We start from the raw sequence: 21,838 nt of genomic DNA on the forward strand, positions 1-21,838 counted from the left end.
CCAGACCTATGTCAGCTTGTAGAGGGTCGCTGGGACTGTGAGAAAACAGTCAGGGTGTCCAAAATACCCCACCCCAAGACCCTGAAAAGTAGGAGTAAAGTGCACCTACTACCCCAAAAGAGCATATTCGTGATGGGGGGATTCTGCAAGAACAACAAACACAAGCAGTGCACTGACAACGGAGGCAAGGCAAGGGGACCAAGTCCAATAGTTGCGACAGTGTCCGGGGGGGGCAGGAGCCCAGGAAACCCCGGATGAAGGTGCAAGGAAGCTGCCTCCGGTTGGACGAAGCTTGGAGTTCTGCAAGAAAGAAGAGGACTAGGAACTTCTCCTTTGGAAGACAGATGTCCCACGTCGCAATGAAGCTTGCAGAGGTGTTCATACACAGAAATACCTCAAACAAGCCTTGCTAGCTGCAAGGGTCGCGGTAGAGGTTTTTGGGTGCTTCTGAGGACCAGGAAGGACCAGGATGTCGCCTTTGGAGGATGAGACAGAGGGGGCGCTCAGCAACTCAGAGAGCCCTCACAGAAGCAGGCAGCACCCGCAGAAGTTCCCCAACAGGCTCTTAGAAGAATAGTGAACCGGAGTCCATGCGAAGTTACAAAAGAGGGTCCCACGACGTCGAAGGCCAACTCAGAGGGTTGTGCACTGCAGGACGGAGTGCTGGAGACCCAGGCTAGGCTGTGCACGAAGGAAATCCTGGAAGATTGCACAGGAGCCGGAGCAGCTGCAAATCACGCGGTACACAGCTTTGCAGTCTACCGTGGGGAGGCAAGGACTTACCTCCACCAAACTTGGACTGAAGAGTCACTGGACTGTAGGAGTCAGTTGGACAGAGTTGGTGTGTTGCAGGGATTATGCTTGTCAGGATGAGAGGGGACCCAGAGGACCAGTGATGCAGTCTTTTGGTGCCTGCGTTAGCAGGGGGAAGATTCCGTCGACCCACAGGAGATTTTTTCGGAGCTTCTGGTGCAGGGTGAAGGCAGGCTACCCCCAGAGCATGCACCACCTGGAAACAGTCGAGAAAGCTGGCAGGATTAGGGGCTATAATGTTGCTGGTAGTCGTCTTGCTACTTTGTTGCCGTTTTGCAGGCGTCCTGGAGCAGTCAGCAGTCAATCCTTGGTAGAAGGCAAAGAGGGAGATGCAGAGGAACTCTGGTGAGCTCTTGCATTCGTTATCTGAAGAATTCCCCAAAGCACAGACCCTAAATAGCCAGAAAAGGAGGTTTGGCTACCAAGTTAGGAGGATTGGCTACCAAGAGAGGTAAGAACCTATCAGAAGGAGCCTCTGACGTCACATGCTGTCACTGGCCACTCAGAGCAGTCCAGTGTGCCCCCAACACCTCTGTTTCCAAGATGGCAGAGGTCTGGGACACACTGGAGGAGCTCTGGGCACCTCCCCTGGGAGGTACTGGTCAGGGGAGTAGTCACTCCCCTTTCCTTTGTCCAGTTTCGCGCCAGAGCAGGGCTGGAGGATCCCTGAACCGGTGTAGACTGGCTTATGCAGAGATGGGCACCATCTGTGCCCATCAAAGCATTTCCAGAGGCTAGGGGAGGTTACTCCTCCCCAGCTCTTCACACCTATTTCCAAAGGGAGAGGATGTAACACCCTCTCTCAGAGGAAATCCTTTGTTCTGCCTTACGGGGCCAGGGCTTGCTGGACCCCAGGAGGGCAGAAACCTGTCTGAGGGGCTGGCAGCAGCTGCAGTGGCAGTACCCGGGTTCTGTGCTAGAGACCCGGGGGATCATGGAATTGTCCCCCCAATACCAGAATGGTATTGGGGTGATGTAGGAAAGTACCATCTTGCCTGGCATGTTACCCCCATATTTCACTGTATATATGTTGTTTTAGTCTATGTGTCACTGGGACCCTGCAAGGCAGTGCCCCAGTGCTCATAAGTATGTGCCCTGTATGTGTTTCCTGTGTGATGACTAACTGTCTCACTGAGGCTCTGCTAACCAGAACCTCAGTGGTTTTGCTCTCTCTGCTTTCCAAATTGTCACTAACAGGCTAGTGACCAATTTCACTAATTCACATTGGCCTACTGGAACACCCTTATAATTCCCTAGTATCTGGTACTGAGGTACCCAGGGTATTGGGGTTCCAGGAGATCCCTATGGGCTGCAGCATTTCTTTTGCCACCCATAGGGAGATCTGACAATTCTTACACAGGCCTGCCGGTGCAGCCTGAGTGAAATAATGTCCATGTTATTTCACAGCCATTTACCACTGCACTTAAGTAACTTATAAGTCACCTATATGTCTAACCTTCACCTGGTGAAGATTGGGTGCAAAGTTACTTAGTGTGTGGGCACCCTGGCACTAGCCAAGGTGCCCCCACATTGTTCAGGGCAAATTCCCCGGACTTTCTGAGTGCGGGGACACCATTACACGTGTGTACTATACATAGGTCACTACCTATGTATAGTGTCACAATGGTAACTCCGAACATGGCCATGTAACATGTCTAAGATCATGGAATTGTCACCCCAGTGCCATTCTGGCATTGGGGAGACAATTCCATGATCCCCCGGGTCTCTAGCACAGAACCCGGGTACTGCCAAACTGCCATTCCGGGATCTCCACTGCAGCTGCTGCCAACCCCTCAGACAGGTTTCTGCCCTCCTGGGGTCCAGGCAGCCCTGGCCCAGGAAGGCAGAACAAAGGATTTCCTCTGAGAGAGGGTGTGACACCCTCTCCCTTTGGAAATAGCTATGATGGCTGGGGAGGAGTAGCCTCCCCCAGCCTCTGGAAATGCTTTGATGGCCACAGATGCTGCCCATCTCTGCATAAGCCAGTCTACACCGCTTTAGGGATCCCCCAGCCCTGCTCTGGCGCGAAACCGGAGTAAGGAAAGGGGGCTGACCACTCCCATGACCTGCACCTCCCAGGGGAGGTGCCCAGAGCTCCTCCAGTGTGCCCCAGACTTCTGCCATCTTGGAAACAGAGGTGTTGCTGGCACACTGGACTGCTCTGAGTGACCAGTGCCAGCAGGTGACGTCAGAGACTCCTTCTGATAGGCTCTTACCTTTCTTACTAGCCTATCCTCCTTCCTAGGTAGCCAAACCTCCTTTTCTGGCTATTTAGGGTCTCTGCTTTGGGGAATTCTTCAGATACCGAATGCAAGAGCTCACCAGAGTTCCTCTGCATCTCCCTCTTCACCTTCTACCAAAGGATCGACCGCTGACTGCTCAGCACGCCTGCAAAAGCGCATCAAAGTAGCAAGACGACTACTAGCAACCTTGTATTGCATCATCCTGCCGCTTTCTCGACTGTTTCCAGGTGGTGCATGCTCTGGGGGTAGCCTGCCTTCACCCTGCACCAGGAGCTCTGAAGGAATCTCAAGTGGGTCAACGGAATCCTCCCCCTGCTAACGCAGGCACCAAAAGACTGCATCACTGGTTCTCTGGGTCCCCTCTCATCCCGACGAGCATGGTCCCTGGAACTCAGCAACTCTGTCCAAGTGACTCCCACAGTCCAGTGATTCTTCAGTCTAAGTTTGGTGGAGGTAAGTCCTTGCCTCCCCACGCTAGACTGCATTGCTGGGTACCGCATGATTTGCAGCTGCTCCGGCTCCTGTGCACTCTTCCAGGATTTCCTTTGTGCACAGCCAAGCCTGGGTCCCCGGCACTCCTTCCTGCAGTGCACAACCTTCTGAGTTGTCCTCCGGCGTCGTGGGACTCCCTTTTGTGACTTCGTGTGGACTCTGGTTCACTTTCCTTCCAATTGCCTGTTCAGGTACTTTTGGGGGTGCTGCCTGCTTCTATGAGGGCTCCCTGAGTTGCTGGGCCCCCCCTTTGTCTCCTCCAAGTGGCGACATCCTGGTCCCTCCTGGGCCACAGCAGCACCCAAAAACCTCTACCACGACCCTTGCAGCTAGCAAGGCTTGTTTGCGGTCTTTCTGAGTGGGAACACCTCTGCAAGCTTCATCGCGGCGTGGAACATCCATCCTCCAAAGGAGAAGTTCCTAGTTCTCTTCTTTCTTGCAGAACTCCAAGTTTCTTCCAACAGGTGGCAGCTTCCTTGCACCCTCAGCTGGCATTTCCTGGGCTCCTGCCCACTCTCGACACTGTCGCGACTATTGGACTTGGTCCTATTGTCTTACAGGTACTCAGGTCCGGAAATCAACCGTTGTTGCATTGCTGGTGTTGTTCTTCCTTGCAGAATTCCCCTATCACGACTTCTGTGCTCTCTGGGGAACTTAGGTGCACTTTACACCTACTTTTCAGGGTCTTGGGGTGGGCTATTTTTTTAAACCTCACTGTTTTCTTACAGTCCCAGCAATGCAAGCAATGTACAGTCACAATAGATTGCAATAGGAGCACATAGGTATAGGGGCAACACAAACCATATACTCCAAAAGTGGAATGCGAACCACGAATGGACCCCAAACCTATGTGAGCTTGTAGAGGGTCACTGGGACTGTAAGAAAACAGTGAGGGTTAGAAAAATAGCCCACCCCAAGACCCTGAAAGGTAGGTGTAAAGTGCACCTACAACCCCCAGAGAGCACAGAAGTCGTGATAGGGGGATTCTGCAAAGAAAACCAACACCAGCAATGCAACAACAGTGGATTTCCGGACCTGAGTACCTGTAAGAAAAGGGGACCAAGTCCAAGAGTCGCGACAGTGTTGAGAGTGGGCAAGAGCCCAGGAAATGCCAGCTGAGGGTGCAAAGAAGCTGGATGGAAGAAGCTTGGTGTTTTGCAAGAACGAAGAGGACTAGGAACTTCCCCTTTGGAGGATGGATGTCCCACGTTGTGAAGAAGCTTGCAGAGGTGTTCCCACGCAGAAAGTCCGCAAACAAGCCTTGCTAGCTGCAAGGGTCGCGGTTAGGGTTTTTGGATGCTGCTGTGGCCCAGGAGGGACCAGGATGTCGCCACTTGGATGAGGAGACAGAGGGGGCACCCAGCAAGTCAGGGAGCCCTCACAGAAGCAGGCAGCACCCGCAGAAGTACCTGAACAGGCACTTGGAAGAGGAGTGAACCGGAGTCCATGCGAAGTCACAAAAGGGAGTCCCACGACGCCGGAGGACAACTCAGAAAGTTGTGCATTGCAGGTTAGAGTGTCGGGGACCCAGGCTAGGCTGTACACGAAGGAAATCCTGGAAGAGTGCACAGGAGCCGGAGCAGCTGCAAATCACGCGGTACCCTGCAATGCAGTCTAGCGTGGGGAGGCAAGGACTTACCTCAACCAAACTTGGACTGAAGAGTCACTGGACTGTGGGAGTCACTTGGACAGAGTTGCTGAGTTCCAGGGACCACGCTCGTCGTGCTGAGAGGGGACCCAGAGGACCGGTGATGCAGTCTTCTGTGGCCTGCGGTTGCAGGGGGAACATTCCGTCGACCCACAGGAGATTTCTTCAGAGCTCCTGGTGCAGGAAGGAGGCAGGCTACCCCCAGAGTATGCACCACCTGGAAACAGTCGAGAAAGCAGGCAGGATGAAGCGATACAAGGTTGCTAGTAGTCATCTTGCTACTTTGTTGCGGTTTTGCAGGCGTCCTGAGCAGTCAGCGGTCAATCCTTTGGCAGAAGGTGAAGAGGGAGATGCAGAGAAACTCTGGTGAGCTTTTGCATTCATTATCTGAAGAATTCCCCAAAGCAGAGACCCTAAATAGCCAGAAAAGGAGGTTTAGCTACCTAGGCAGGAGGATTGGCTACCAAGAGAGGTAAGAGCCTATCAGAAGGAGCCTCTGACGTCACCTGCTGGCACTGGCCACTCAGAGCAGTCCAGTGTGCCACAGACACCTCTGTTTCCAAGATGGCAGAGGTCTGGGACACACTGGAGGAGCTCTGGGCACCTCCCCTAGGAGGTGCAGGTCAGGGGAGTGGTCACTCCCCTTTCCTTTGTCCAGTTTCGCGCCAGAGCAGGGCTGGGGGATCCCTAAACCGGTGTAGACTGGCTTATGCAGAGATGGGCACCATATTTGCCCATCAAAGCATTTCCAGAGGCTGGGGGAGGCTACTCCTCCCCAGCCTTCACACCTATTTCCAAAGGGAGAGGGTGTTACACCCTCTCTCAGAGGAAATCCTTTGTTCTGCCTTCCTGGGCCAGTGCTGCCTGCACCCCAGGAGGGCAGAAACCTGTCTGAGGGGATGGCAGCAGCAGCAGCTGCAGTGGAAACCCCAGAAAGGCAGTTTGGCAGTACCCGGGTTCTGTGCTAGAGTCCCGGGGGATCATGGAATTGTCACCCCAATGACAGAATGGCATTGGGGTGACAATTCCATGATCTTAGACATGTTACATGGCCATGTTCGGAGTTTCCATTGTCACGCTATACATAGGTAGTGACTGTGAGAAAGTAGCCTCTTTCTAGCCTTGTTACCCCCACTTTTGGCCTGTTTGTGAGTGTATGTCAGGGTGTTTTCGCTGTCTCACTGGGATCCTGCTAGCCAGGGCCCAGTGCTCATAGTGAAAACCCTATGTTTTCAGTATGTTTGTTATGTGTCACTGGGACCCTGCTAGTCAGGACCCCAGTGCTCATAAGTTTGTGGCCTATATGTATGTGTTCCCTGTGTGGTGCCTAACTGTCTCACTGAGGCTCTGCTAACCAGAACCTCAGTGGTTATGCTCTCTCATTTCTTTCAAATTGTCACTAACAGGCTAGTGACCAATTTTACCAATTTACATTGGCTTACTGGAACACCCTTATAATTCCCTAGTATATGGTACTGAGGTACCCAGGGTATTGGGGTTCCAGGAGATCCCTATGGGCTGCAGCATTTCTTTTGCCACCCATAGGGAGCTCTGACAATTCTTACACAGGCCTGCCACTGCAGCCTGAGTGAAATAACGTCCACGTTATTTCACAGCCATTTTACACTGCACTTAAGTAACTTATAAGTCACCTATATGTCTAACCTTTACCTGGTAAAGGTTAGGTGCAAAGTTACTTAGTGTGAGGGCACCCTGGCACTAGCCAAGGTGCCCCCACATTGTTCAGAGCCAATTCCCTGAACTTTGTGAGTGCGGGGACACCATTACACGTGTGCACTACATATAGGTCAATACCTATATGTAGCTTCACAATGGTAACTCCGAATATGGCCATGTAACATGTCTATGATCATGGAATTGCCCCCTCTATGCCATCCTGGCATAGTTGGCACAATCCCATGATCCCAGTGGTCTGTAGCACAGACCCTGGTACTGCCAAACTGCCCTTCCTGGGGTTTCACTGCAGCTGCTGCTGCTGCCAACCCCTCAGACAGGCATCTGCCCTCCTGGGGTCCAGCCAGGCCTGGCCCAGGATGGCAGAACAAAGAACTTCCTCTGAGAGAGGGTGTGACACCATCTCCCTTTGGAAAATGGTGTGAAGGCAGGGGAGGAGTAGCCTCCCCCAGCCTCTGGAAATGCTTTCTTGGGCACAGATGTGCCCAATTCTGCATAAGCCAGTCTACACCGATTCAGGGACCCCTTAGCCCTGCTCTGGCGCGAAACTGGACAAAGGAAAGGGGAGTGACCACTCCCCTGACCTGTACCTCCCCTGGGAGGTGCCCAGAGCTCCTCCAGTGTGCTCCAGACCTCTGCCATCTTGGAAACAGAGGTGCTGCTGGCACACTGGACTGCTATGAGTGGCCAGTGCCACCAGGTGACGTCAGAGACTCCTTGTGATAGGCTCCTTCAGGTGTTGCTAGCCTATCCTCTCTCCTAGGTAGCCAAACCCTCTTTTCTGGCTATTTAGGGTCTCTGTCTCTTGGGATTCCTTAGATAACGAATGCAAGAGCTCAGCCAAGTTCCTCTGCATCTCTCTCTTCACCTTCTGATAAGGAATCGACTGCTGACCGCGCTGGAAGCCTGCAAAACTGCAACAAAGTAGCTAAGACGACTACTGCAACTCTGTAACGCTGATCCTGCCGCCTTCTCGACTGTTTTCCTGCTTGTGCATGCTGTGGGGGTAGTCTGCCTCCTCTCTGCACCAGAAGCTCCGAAGAAATCTCCCGTGGGTCGACGGAATCTTCCCCCTGCAACCGCAGGCACCAAAAAGCTGCATTACCGGTCCCTTGGGTCTCCTCTCAGCACGACGAGCGAGGTCCCTCGAATCCAGCAACTCTGTCCAAGTGACTCCCACAGTCCAGTGACTCTTCAGTCCAAGTTTGGTGGAGGTAAGTCCTTGCCTCACCTCGCTAGACTGCATTGCTGGGAACCGCGACTTTTGCAGCTACTCCGGCCCCTGTGCTCTTCCGGTGGAAATCCTTTGTGCACAGCCAAGCCTGGGTCCACGGCACTCTAACCTGCATTGCACGACTTTCTAAGTATGGTCTCCGGCGACGTGGGACTCCTTTGTGCGACTTCGGGTGAGCACTGTTTCACGCATCCTTTTAGTGCCTGTTTCTGGCACTTCTCCGGGTGTTACCTGCTGCTGAGAGGGCTCCTTGTCTTGCTCGACGTCCCTTCTCTCTCCTGGTCCAATTTGCGACCTCCTGGTCCCTCCAGGGCCACAGCAGCGTCCAAAAACCTTAACCAAACGATTTGCAGCTAGCAAGGCTTGTTGGCGTTCTTTTGGCGGGAAAACACTTCTGCACGACTCTCCACGGCGAGCGGGATCTGTCCACCAAAGGGGAAGTCTTTAGCCCTTTTTGTTCCTGCAGAAACCTCAGCTTCTTCTGTCCAGTAGAAGCTTCTTTGCACCCGCAGCTGGCATTTCCTGGGCATCTGCCCATCTCCGACTTGCTTGTGACTTTTGGACTTGGTCCCCTTGTTCCACAGGTACCCTAGATTGGAAATCCACAGTTGTTGCATTGTTGGTTTGTGTCTTTCCTGCATTTTTCCTCTAACACGACTTCTTTGTCCTTAGGGGAACTTTAGTGCACTTTGCACTCACTTTTCAGGGTCTTGGGGAGGGTTATTTTTCTAACTCTCACTATTTTCTAATAGTCCCAGCGACCCTCTACAAGGTCACATAGGTTTGGGGTCCATTTGTGGTTCGCATTCCACTTTTGGAGTATATGGTTTGTGTTGCCCCTATCCCTATGTTTCCCCATTGCATCCTATTGTAACTATACATTGTTTGCACTGTTTTCTAAGACTATACTGCATATTTTTGCTATTGTGTATATATATCTTGTGTATATTTTCTATCCTCTCACTGAGGGTACACTCTAAGATACTTTGGCATATTGTCATAAAAATAAAGTACCTTTATTTTTAGTATAACTGTGTATTGTGTTTTCTTATGATATTGTGCATATGACACTAAGTGGTACTGTAGTAGCTTCACACGTCTCCTAGTTCAGCCTAAGCTGCTCTGCTAAGCTACCATTATCTATCAGCCTAAGCTGCTAGACACCCTATACACTAATAAGGGATAACTGGGCCTGGTGCAAGGTGCAAGTACCCCTAGGTACTCACTACAAGCCAGTCCAGCCTCCTACATTGGTTGTGCAGTGGTGGGATAAGTGCTTTGAGACTACTTACCACTCTTGTCATTGTACTTTTCATAAGAGAAAAATATACAAAACAAGGTCAGTGTATATACACATAGCCAAAAAGTTTTGCATTTCCTCTTTTCACTCTTTTCTAAAGTGCTGAAAAGTACTTTTAAACTTTCAAAAAGTTCTTAAGAGTTTAAAAAGTTTTTTTTCTCTGTCATTCTAAAAGCTCTGACAAACTTTTTTCTCTTTTTCTATCACTTTAACTCTCTCTAAAAATGTCTGGCACGGCCAAAATGTTGATCTGTCGAAACTTGCATATGATCACCTTAGCTGGAAAGGAGCAAGGAGTCTCTGCATAGAGAGAGGTTTGAGTGTAGGGAAGAATCCTTCTTTGGAATTATTGCTAAACATGCTTAGAGAACAAGATAAGGCCATAGGGGCCACATCTGTTGAAAAAGTAGCAAATGGTTCCCAATCTGATCCAGGGACTCCCCCAGGAAAAGATTCAGGAAAGAAACTTCCTAGCCTGCCCATTACTAGACAGTCTAGCATAGTTGGTAATGATGGAGAGCCTCACCATACAAATAGTGTTGTCTCACATCATAGCAAAAGCATTTATTCTCACCATACTGGTAGTGATGTTTCTGTTAGCCAAGCTGTTAGGGTGGCTTCTGTAAGGAACAGGTCTCCTTCTGTTCATTCTTCTGTGTCTAAGAATGTCCCTCCCACCAACCTTGATGACAGAATGTTAGAGAGGGAACTCAATAAGTTGAGAGTGGAACAAACCAGACTGAAGCTTAAAAAGCAACAGCTGGATTTGGATAGACAGTCTTTTGAATTAAAGAAAGAAAGACAGAAGTTGGGTTTAGATACCCATGGTGGCAGCAGCAGTATTCCCCATAGTCATCCTGCAAAAGAGCATGATTCCAGGAATCTGCATAAGATAGTTCCCCCTTATAAGGAGGGGGATGACATTAACAAGTGGTTTGCTGCACTTGAGAGGGCCTGTGTTGTACAGGATGTCCCTCAAAGGCAGTGGGCTGCTATCCTATGGCTATCATTTAGTGGAAAAGGTAGGGATAGGCTCCTTACTGTGAAAGAAAGTGATGCCAATAATTTTACAGTTCTTAAGAATGCACTCCTGGATGGTTATGGCTTAACCACTGAACAATACAGGATAAAGTTCAGAGAGACCAAAAAGGAGTCTTCACAAGACTGGGTTGATTTCATTGACCATTCAGTGAAGGCCTTGGAGGGGTGGTTACATGGCAGTAAAGTTACTGATTATGAAAGCCTGTATAACACAATCCTGAGAGAGCATATACTTAATAATTGTGTGTCTGATTTATTGCACCAGTACCTGGTAGACTCTGATCTGACCTCTCCCCAAGAATTGGGAAAGAAGGCAGACAAATGGGTCAGAACAAGGGTGAACAGAAAAGTTCATACAGGGGGTGACAAAGATGGCAATAAGAAGAAAGATGGTGACAAATCTCAAGATAAGCATGGGGATAAGGGTAAAACCAAAGATCCCACTTCAAATCTTAAACACTCTTCAGAGGGTGGGGATAAAACAAATTCTTCCTCTTCTTCTCAACCTGCACACATTAAAAAGCCTTGGTGCTTTGTGTGTAAAAACAGAGGCCATAGGCCAGGGCATAAGTCCTGTCCAGGTAAACCCTCTGAGCCTACCACCACTAATACATCAAGCTCTAGTGCCCCTAGCAGTAGTGGTACTAGTGGTGGGACTGCTGGCAACAGTCAAGCAAAGGGTGTAGTTGGGTTCACTTATGGGTCCATCATAGAAACTGGGGTAGTCAGTCCCAAGACAGTTTCTGTCACACCTAGTGGCATTGGCCTTGCCACACTGGCTGCTTGTCCCCTTACAATGGATAAGTACAGGCAGACAGTTTCAATAAATGGTGTTGAGGCCTTGGCCTACAGGGACACAGGTGCCAGTATCACTTTGGTGACTGAAAACCTTGTGGCTCCTGAACAACACATCATTGGACAACAGTATAAAATTATTGATGTCCATAACTCCACTAAGTTCCTTCCCTTAGCTATAATTCAGTTTAGTTGGGGTGGAGTTACTGGCCCTAAGCAGGTGGTGGTATCACCTAGCTTACCTGTAGACTGTCTCTTAGGTAATGACCTAGAGGCCTCAGGTTGGGCTGATGTAGAGTTTTATGCCCATGCAGCCATGCTGGGCATCCCTGAGGAATTGTTCCCTCTCATTTCTACTGAAATGAAAAAGCAAAGGAGAGAAGGCCTGAAAACTCAGGATCCCTCTCCATCAACAGGTAAAAAGGGTATCACAGTATCCCCTAACCACCCTACCATTCAGGATACCATTCCTGTGGTAGGAGAAACCACTCCTGGGGTGGCACCTGTTCCAAGGGAATCATCAGTTGGCAAAACTGTACTCCCTGAGGTGGAAGTACCTCTCTGTGGGATAACTAACATTGGTGAGAAAAAGAGCACCATTTTAGTTAACATGGAGCATCCCTCCAACCCTCCCAGAGAAACTTTAGTGCAGAAACCCTGCACTGCCTCACAACACTTAGGACAGCATCCCTGCCCTAGTGTGGAGCTCATAGGACAGCATCCCTGCCCTGCTCCAACTCAAGAGAAACAGCATCCCTGTTCACTCTTCCAGCCATGTGGACAAAGTTTTTGCCCAGCTATGGCTTTTCTGAGACAACATCCCTGTCTGGCATTTCCATCACTACAAATAGGTTCAGTGGACAATTCCCACTGCTCTAAACTAAAACTTACTGATAAAACCTCTGAAAATACATCTTCACATTGTTGCTTAGCTAAAAAACTTCAAACAGGGTGGTTTACATCCCCACAGGGAAGTAACCATATAGTGGATGATAAAGGGAGTAACCAGTCTATTGCAGAGCTACTCTCTACTTATCACCACTTAGACAATAAAGTCTCAACTGGCCAAGGTTAGCCTTATTGTCCTTCGTTTGGGGGGGGGGTTGTGTGAGAAAGTAGCCTCTTTCTAGCCTTGTTACCCCCACTTTTGGCCTGTTTGTGAGTGTATGTCAGGGTGTTTTCGCTGTCTCACTGGGATCCTGCTAGCCAGGGCCCAGTGCTCATAGTGAAAACCCTATGTTTTCAGTATGTTTGTTATGTGTCACTGGGACCCTGCTAGTCAGGACCCCAGTGCTCATAAGTTTGTGGCCTATATGTATGTGTTCGCTGTGTGGTGCCTAACTGTCTCACTGAGGCTCTGCTAACCAGAACCTCAGTGGTTATGCTCTCTCATTTCTTTCAAATTGTCACTAACAGGCTAGTGACCAATTTTACCAATTTACATTGGCTTACTGGAACACCCTTATAATTCCCTAGTATATGGTACTGAGGTACCCAGGGTATTGGGGTTCCAGGAGATCCCTATGGGCTGCAGCATTTCTTTTGCCACCCATAGGGAGCTCTGACAATTCTTACACAGGCCTGCCACTGCAGCCTGAGTGAAATAACGTCCACGTTATTTCACAGCCATTTTACACTGCACTTAAGTAACTTATAAGTCACCTATATGTCTAACCTTTACCTGGTAAAGGTTAGGTGCAAAGTTACTTAGTGTGAGGGCACCCTGGCACTAGCCAAGGTGCCCCCACATCGTTCAGAGCCAATTCCCTGAACTTTGTGAGTGCGGGGACACCATTACACGCGTGCACTACATATAGGTCACTACCTATATGTAGCTTCACAATGGTAACTCCGAATATGGCCATGTAACATGTATATGATCATGGAATTGCCCCCTCTATGCCATCCTGGCATAGTTGGCACAATCCCATGATCCCAGTGGTCTGTAGCACAGACCCTGGTACTGCCAAACTGCCCTTCCTGGGGTTTCACTGCAGCTGCTGCTGCTGCCAACCCCTCAGACAGGCATCTGCCCTCCTGGGGTCCAGCCAGGCCTGGCCCAGGATGGCAGAAAAAAGAACTTCCTCTGAGAGAGGGTGTGACACCCTCTCCCTTTGGAAAATGGTGTGAAGGCAGGGGAGGAGTAGCCTCCCCCAGCCTCTGGAAATGCTTTCTTGGGCACAGATGTTCCCAATTCTGCATAAGCCAGTCTACACCGGTTCAGGGACCCCTTAGCCCTGCTCTGGCGCGAAACTGGACAAAGGAAAGGGGAGTGACCACTCCCCTGACCTGTACCTCCCCTGGGAGGTGCCCAGAGCTCCTCCAGTGTGCTCCAGACCTCTGCCATCTTGGAAACAGAGGTGCTGCTGGCACACTGGACTGCTCTGAGTGGCCAGTGCCACCAGGTGACGTCAGAGACTCCTTGTGATAGGCTCCTTCAGGTGTTGCTAGCCTATCCTCTCTCCTAGGTAGCCAAACCCTCTTTTCTGGCTATTTAGGGTCTCTGTCTCTTGGGATTCCTTAGATAACGAATGCAAGAGCTCAGCCGAGTTCCTCTGCATCTCTCTCTTCACCTTCTGATAAGGAATCGACTGCTGACCGCGCTGGAAGCCTGCAAAACTGCAACAAAGTAGCTAAGACGACTACTGCAACTCTGTAACGCTGATCCTGCCGCCTTCTCGACTGTTTTCCTGCTTGTGCATGCTGTGGGGGTAGTCTGCCTCCTCTCTGCACCAGAATCTCCGAAGAAATCTCCTGTGGGTCGACGGAATCTTCCCCCTGCAACCGCAGGCACCAAAAAGCTGCATTACCGGTCCCTTGGGTCTCCTCTCAGCACGACGAGCGAGGTAGTCCAGTGACTCTTCAGTCCAAGTTTGGTGGAGGTAAGTCCTTGCCTCACCTCGCTAGACTGCATTGCTGGGAACCGCGACTTTTGCAGCTACTCCGGCCCCTGTGCACTTCCGGCGGAAATCCTTTGTGCACAGCCAAGCCTGGGTCCACGGCACTCTAACCTGCATTGCACGACTTTCTAAGTTGGTCTCCGGCGACGTGGGACTCCTTTGTGCGACTTCGGGTGATCACCGTTTCACACATCCTCGTAGTGCCTGTTTCTGGCACTTCTCCGGGTGTTACCTGCTGCTGAGAGGGCTCCTTGTCTTGCTCGACATCCCCTCTCTCTCCTGGTCCAATTTGCGACCTCCTGGTCCTTCCAGAACCACAGCAGCTTCCAAAAACGCTAAACACACGATTTGCAGCTAGCAAGGCTTGTTGGCATTCTTTCGGCGGGAAAACACTTCTGTACGACTCTCCATAGCAAGAGGGATCCGTCGACCAAAGGGGAAGTCTCTAGCCCTTTTCGTTCCTGCAGAAACCTCAGCTTCTTCTGTCCAGTAGAAGCTTCTTTGCACCCGCAGCTGGCATTTCCTGGGCATCTGCCCATCTCCGACTTGCTTGTGACTTTTGGACTTGGTCCCCTTGTTCCACAGGTACCCTAGATTGGAAATCCACAGTTGTTGCATTGTTGGTTTGTGTCTTTCCTGCATTTTTCCTCTAACACGACTTCTTTGTCCTTAGGGGAACTTTAGTGCACTTTGCACTCACTTTTCAGGGTCTTGGGGAGGGTTATTTTTCTAACTCTCACTATTTTCTAATAGTCCCAGCGACCCTCTACAAGGTCACATAGGTTTGGGGTCCATTCGTGGTTCGCATTCCACTTTTGGAGTATATGGTTTGTGTTGCCCCTATCCCTATGTTTCCCCATTGCATCCTATTGTAACTATACATTGTTTGCACTGTTTTCTAAGACTATACTGCATATTTTTGCTATTGTGTATATATATCTTGTGTATATTTTCTATCCTCTCACTGAGGGTACACTCTAAGATACTTTGGCATATTGTCATAAAAATAAAGTACCTTTATTTTTAGTATAACTGTGTATTGTGTTTTCTTATGATATTGTGCATATGACACTAAGTGGTACTGTAGTAGCTTCACACGTCTCCTAGTTCAGCCTAAGCTGCTCTGCTAAGCTACCATTATCTATCAGCCTAAGCTGCTAGACACCCTATACACTAATAAGGGATAACTGGGCCTGGTGCTAGGTGCAAGTACCCCTAGGTACTCACTACAAGCCAGTCCAGCCTCCTACAGTGACCTATTTATAGTGCACGCGTTAATGGTGTCTCCGCACTCACAAAGTCTGGGGAATTTGCCCTGAATGATGTGGCGGCACCTTGGCTAGTTCCATGGTGCCCACACACTAAGTAACTTTGCACCCAACCTTCACTAGGTGAAGGTTAGACATATAGGTGACTTATAAGTTACTTAAGTGCAGTGGTAAATGGCTGTGAAATAACGTGGACGTTATTTCACTCAGGCTGCACTGGCAGGCCTGTGTAAGAATTGTCAGATCTCCCTATGGGTGGCAAAAGAAATGCTGCAGCCCATAGGGATCTCCTGGAACCCCAATACCCTGGGTACCTCACTTCCATATACTAGGGAATTATATGGGTGTACCAGAATGCCACTGTAAATTGGTGAAATTGGTCACTAGCCTGTTAGTGACAAATTTGGAAAGCAGAGAGAGCATAACCACTGAGGTTCTGGTTAGCAGTGCCTCAGTGAGACAGTTAGGCATCACACAGAGAACACATACAGGGTACACACTTATGAGCACTGGGGCCCTGCCAGGCAGGGTCCCAGTGACACATAGGCTAAAACAACATATATACAGTGAAATATGGGGGTAACATGCCGGGCAAGATGGTACTTTCCTACATGGAGCCTGTGGACAGTGACGAAGAGGAGGCATAGGAAGAGGATGTGGACAACGGAACTACTATAATTCAACAGTACTTCCAGTGACACACAGGTAAGACACTGTAACTTCACCTTCCATTGTAGTTTTGTGTTGGACATTGACATGGCAGCCTGGTTTTCCAAAATCTATGGCCACTTACTGTACCCTTTGGCATCTCTATTTTCAGATATCTGTGCCCCACATAACTGTACATTTGAATTGCAATGTTTACAGCTTGTTAAACTAATCCATTTTTCAATTGACAGACTCCATACTTGTATTAGTTCCAAGGGTGTTTGTTTCTGTGATAATAAGTGTAGGGGGTATTGCAATGGGATGGGTCGATGATGGAGGAATGTCCAGGATAGAGTCCAGTCTATTGGTATCACAGATGCATTGTCCAAGTGGGCATAGGGAGGGGACAATGGCAGTTCAAGGTGGACAGGGTGACATAGTGGGACACAAGGGTGACATTCAGGGGAGTCTTATTTCCTGGCAGGGGTCTTGGCAATGTTCCCTGGCTTCTGCCTGGATCGCAGGGACCTTTTGTGTGGTGGTTCTCCTTCTGCAGGGGTGGGGGTGCTGGTGGCCTGTTGTTCCTGTGGCGGGTCCTCCTGCCCACTAGCACTGGTGGAGGTGGAGGGCTGTTCATCGGTGTGGCTAGTGTCATGTGCCCGGTGGTGTGCCACTGCCTCCCTCATGGTGTTGGCCATGTCTGCCAGCACCCCTGCAATGGTGACCAGGGTGGTGTGGATGTCCCTCAGGTCCTCCCTCATCCCCAGGTACTGTCCCTCCTGCAGCCGCTGGGGCTCCTGCAACTTGGCCAGTATCTGGCCCACGGTCTCCTGGGAATGGTGGTATGCTCCCAGGATGTTGGTGAGTGCCTCGTGGAGAGTCAGTTCCCTTGGCCTGTCCTCCCCCTGTCGCACAGCAGTCCTCCCACCTTCCCTGTTGTCCTGTGCCTCTGTCCCCTGAACCGTGTGGCCTCTGGCCCAGGTCCCTGATCGTCCTGTGTTTGTGGGGGTTGCCTGGGGTCCCTGTAGTGGTGGACACCCTGCTGATTGACGTGTTCTGGGGACTGAGGTATGGGCCCGCTGGGTATTGTTGTGGTGGTGTTTCCTGAGGGGGGAGGCTCTGTGGTGGTGGTTTGGGACTGTGGCTGGGTCACCGACTGTCCAGAGGTCCCTGATAGGCCCGATTGGTCATCCTGATCCAGGCATGCAGAGCTGCTGTCATCACTGTGGGCCTCTTCTGGTGGGGGACTGGATGTTGCTGCACCTCCTCTCCAGTTACATTGTGTGGGGTCCTGTGGGGATGTAATGCAGTGTTATTGTTTCTGCATGTGACATCTTGTGCATGGGTATGTTTCCCTCTATAGTTGTTATTACTAAGGCAGCTTTGGCTTGTGTGAGTTGCGATTTGGTTGGCTAAGTGGCTGTCACTAGTGTGCATGCTGTGGTGATGGGGGTCCATGCAGGTCTGTGATGGGGGTCCATGCATTGGTGTTGCATGCAGGGATTGGTATTGGGATGGGTGGGTTGTGATGGTGGGGTATGTGTAAGGTGGTGGAGTGATGGGGGTAAAGGTAGGGGTAGGCGTTTGTGGTGGCATGCAGGTGGGGGGGGGGAGTAGTAAAGATTTGACTTATCAGAGTCCAGTCCTCCTGCTACTCCTGCCAGGCCCTCAGGATGCATGATCGCCAAGACTTGCTCCTCCCATGTTATTTGTGGGGGAGGAGATGGAGGTACACCGCCAGTCCTCTGTATAGCTATCTGGTGTCTTGCAACTACGGAACGCACCTTCCCCCATCGGTCGTTCCACCTCTTCCTGATGTCATCCCTTGTTCTGGGGTGCTGTCCCCCGGCGCTGACCCTGTCCACAACTCTCCGCCCTAGCTCCATCTTCCTAGCAATGGACATCTGCTGCACCTGTGATCTGAATGGCTGTGGCTCTACCCGGATGATTTCCTCCACCATGACCCTTAGCTCCTCCTCTGAGCACCTGGGGTGTCTTTGTTGTGCCACGGGTGTTGTGTGTGTGGTGTGTGAGGGTGTGTGGCTGATGTGTTGGGGTGTGTGCTGTGAGGTGTGTGGATGGTGTATGGGTGATGGTGCTATGTGGCTCTGATTCATTGGATGCTCCTGGCATGTCTCTCTCTCAGTTGTCAATTTTGTTTAGTCGTAAAGGGTTGTGGGTAGTGTGGGTGTGTGTTTTATAGTGTTGTGGGAGTGTGGGTGTGGTGTGTGTATGTGTGTAGTTTGAATTGTCCAATGTGGTGTTGTTTTGTATGTGTGTGTATTTTGAGCGCGGTGGTATGTACCGCCAATGGGCTACCGCGGTTGAATGTCCACCGCAGTGATTCGTGGTTCATAATACTGTGGGTGTATTTCTGTTGGCGTAAAGGTGTGGGTTTTGCTACTGCCATTTTATCACTGACCTTTGGGCTGGCGGACTTGTGTGTGTGTCTGTATAGTGGCGGATTTATATGTGTGGGTCATAATACGCGTAGCGGTATACCGTCGCAGTCGCGGTATGTTGGCGGCAGTCAGCATGACGGTAAGCAGCACTTACCGCCAATGTCATAATGAGTGCCATAATGTTGACCACAACAAGCACAGCAGGCCAAAGCAAGGGCAATAAATGCAAATTTTGAATTTGGTATAATAAGCCAATCATCATATCTTTCTAACAATAGTTATGATCTTGAAGAACATCTACGAAGCCACTGAATGGAAAGGACCTCAGGAAAGAGGCCCCATCATCAGATATTAGTTCGATGGCAGGATAGGCAGGTGGATCCACGGAGCAGTAGTGCATAGCAGTTTCTTGTGTAGGTCCACCTGCTGGAGTGGCACTCTCCACAGTGACAAAAAAAGCCAGACCGTTCACTAAAGGTGGCTCATAAGAGGCCTCGCGAATCAGCCTTAGTCTCAAGGGGCACGACCTTGAATGAACCCCCATCTGGGACATCAGCAGTGCTTGGTCCACAGGAGGCACTGGCGTAACAGCAAGACACACTGTAGGCAAGTGTTCGAAGAGGCACCATACGCAGCAAAAGACTGGTTGCACGCACCATAGGAGTGGTCGGAATGACAATGACCAATCACGTGCCAATTCCTCCTGCATTAAAGACCTGAACCATGCGTTTACGGCACAGTTGAGCTGGTGGCAGTGGCTCCATTGCTTCGTGTAGCTTGAGAGACACAACAACTGCAAATCAGAAGAAATAGCAGCAGTATTCCGCCTGTTAATGCCAAAATTATAGGAAAGCCACCAAACATATTGGAAAAGAGTGAATGGATGGCCGATGGAATGACTTCGAAGACAGTCTGGAAGATGGACACAAATCCAGACATAACATCCTTAAAGAAATGGACAATCACAGTAGTGCTCGAAGCGTTGAAAATTCTGGCTACCAGCTCTCCAAAGTACTTGGGGAAGTTTGTATTTAACATGGATTGTATCTCGGCTGACTATCTCTTAAGTGCAGTGGTAAATGGCTGTGAAATAACGTGGACGTTATTTCACTCAGGCTGCACTGGCAGGCCTGTGTAAGAATTGTCAGATCTCCCTATGGGTGGCACAAGAAATGCTGCTGCCCATAGGGATCTCCTGGAACCCCAATACCCTGGGTACCTCAGTACCATATACTAGGGAATTATAAGGGTGTTCCAGTATGCCAATGTAAATTGGTGAAATTGGTCACTAGCCTGTTAGTGACAATTTGTACAGAGAGAGCATAACCACTGAGGTTCTGGTTAGCAGAGCCTCAGTGAGACAGTTAGGCATCACACAGGAACAAGGCTAGAAAGAGGCTACTTTCTCACACCATCCACTTGAGAGACTGTGACCTTGCACTCCCCAGGACCAAGCAGTGGGCAAACCACCCACTTGAGAGACTAGAGAGACTGTGGCGTTGCACTCCCCAGGACCAAGCAGTGGGCAAACCACCCACTTGAGAGATTTGAGAGGCTGTGGCTTTGCACTCCCCAGGACCAAGCAGTGGGCAAACCACCCACTTGAGAGACTGTGGCCTTGCACTCCCCAGGAGCAAGCAGTGGGCAAACCACTCACTTGAGAGACTGCGGCTTTGCACTCTCCAGGACCAAGCAGTCGGCATGTGGCTTCTTCCAGTAGCAGTGGCGTTATCCCATATTCCGGCTGATGTGGCCCCCCATTCCTCGTCCCCCTGAGGTGCCTGTGTATTTTCGACCTGATGCCCCTGCAGTGTTCTCTCCGTATTGAGGCAGAAGTCAAGTGTGGCCTTGGACTATGTGGCTTGGCCCAGTGGGCCACGGACAATTTTTGAGTGGGCATTGTCCCGCCTTTTGTATATATTGTACGTACTGTTTTATCTTTATGAATGTATTTATAAATATCACTAATATTACACTCATTTTACTCCATTCCTTTTGTCCTTGCGTTATTCCAGAGGTTTACGGGGTGTATATGTAATGTTGTTGCATGTGTTTGTGTGTATGGTGTAGGGGGTGGGGTTGGGGGTGGGGGTGTTGCGTGTGTGTGTCACTCTCTTAACCCCCCCCAACTCCCTTGTGTGCTAGGTGCTTCGTGGTCGTCGTTGCCGGTGTTCATGTTCCTGGTTTATGAGAAGATACACCAGCATGGGGAACACAAGCAGCTTGGGCTCCATGACGTCCTGGTTCTTCCTTGAGTGTCGAGAGGTGAGTGGTTTCCCTTCTGTTTCCGCCGTGCTTTTGATGGCGTTGGTACCGCCCCGGAAAAGCTGGCGGATGGGCGGGTTGTACTTCAGTGGGAGGTACATTGTCTTCTACCTGGCTGTTGGTGGCTACCGCCACGGTGTTTGTTGCTACCGCCGTGGCTGTCGGAGTTTTAAAGTGGCTGTCTGTGTCGGCGGTTTCCGCCGTGGTCATGATTCCATTTTTTTTACCACCGGCCTGTTGGCGGTGTTAACGCTGCTTTATCACCGACCGCCTGGGTTGTAATGAGGGCCACAGTGTGGGTAAACTGTGCCAACAATGGGTACAGTCTAACACGTTAGCCACAGTTAAAGAACATCTTAACACTCTTTCTGAAGATATAGGCCCTCATTCCGACCCTGGCGGTTTGAAACCGCCAGGGTGGAGGGCAACGGAAGCACCGCCAACAGGCTGGCGGTGCTTCCAGGGCTATTCTGACCGCGGCAGTAAAGCCGCGGTCAGAAAAGGGGAACCAGCGGTTTCCCGCCGGTTTTCCCCTGGCCCAGGGAATCCTCCATGGTGGCGCTGCTTGCAGCGCCGCCATGGGGATTCCGACCCCCTTCCCGCCAGCCTGTTCCTGGCGGTAAAACCCGCCAGGAACAGGATGGCGGGAACGGGTGTCGTGGGGCCCCTGGGGGCCCCTGCACTGCCCATGCCACTGGCATGGGCAGGGCAGGGGCCCCCTAACAGGGCCCCACCATGATTTTCACTGTCTCCTATGCAGACAGTGAAAATCGCGACAGTGCTACTGCACCCGTCGCACCCCTGCAACTCCGCCGGCTCAATTCGGAGCCGGCTTCCTCGTTGCAGGGGCTTTCCCGCTGGGCCGGCCGGCGATCTTCTGGAGATCGCCCGCCGGCCCAGCGGGAAAGTCAAAATGACCCCCGCGGTGCGGTCTTTGGGCGGTTTCCGCCCAGCGGCCGGCGCCCACCGCCCGCCGGACTCGGAATGAGCCCCATAGACTTGCAGGACTTTTTGTTAGGTCCTAGAAAGCCACGCTTCAAAAGATTGATCTATGCCATATAAAATGAGATCTGGAAGCTTTCTCAGGTAGAAGC

General features: G+C 50.7%; 1 protein-coding gene across 1 annotated transcript in view; it reads right to left on the minus strand.

Annotated features, from left to right (window-relative positions):
* The window catches only part of DNAH17 (dynein axonemal heavy chain 17), a 7,556,186-nt gene that overhangs the window by 5,763,501 nt on the left and 1,770,847 nt on the right, over positions 1 to 21,838 (minus strand). The gene's annotated exons all lie outside the window — the stretch shown is intronic.

This window comes from Pleurodeles waltl, chromosome 7 (assembly GCF_031143425.1).
Source record: "Pleurodeles waltl isolate 20211129_DDA chromosome 7, aPleWal1.hap1.20221129, whole genome shotgun sequence".
Classification (NCBI taxonomy): Eukaryota; Metazoa; Chordata; class Amphibia; order Caudata; family Salamandridae; genus Pleurodeles; species Pleurodeles waltl.